The 292-nt window shown below is 34.9% G+C and overlaps 1 protein-coding gene across 2 annotated transcripts in view; it reads left to right on the top strand.

Moving 5' to 3' along the window:
• The window catches only part of LOC118331297 (glucocorticoid receptor-like), a 61,489-nt gene that overhangs the window by 38,270 nt on the left and 22,927 nt on the right, over positions 1-292 (top strand). The window lies entirely within an intron of this gene.

The raw sequence follows: 292 nt of genomic DNA, 5'->3' as shown, positions 1-292 counted from the left end.
TGCTTTGCATAATTGTGCTCTATTACACAAGAGATCTTTTTAACACATTTATTTGATTTATTTTTTTTGGGACCAGTGATTTTTTTGCAAGAATCTGCTGTACAATATAGTTTCATTAGCAATACCACCGTTGTGCTGCATATTTAAGCCCTTGTTCTGATATAATTTCTAGCAATTACCATAGGAAAAGTCAATCAATCATAGAAACAGCAGCACAATGTCTGTTTTCAGTTCAGATTCATTTCCTTAGCCGACTGGATCTGTCCATAGGGTTTTCATGTCTCCTAGCAAC

Source organism: Morone saxatilis, unplaced genomic scaffold (genome assembly GCF_004916995.1).
Source record: "Morone saxatilis isolate NCDOM2014 unplaced genomic scaffold, NCSU_SB_2.0 Contig20, whole genome shotgun sequence".
In the NCBI taxonomy this organism is placed as follows: Eukaryota; Metazoa; Chordata; class Actinopteri; family Moronidae; genus Morone; species Morone saxatilis.
This window is presented reverse-complemented; position numbering and strand designations above follow the sequence as displayed.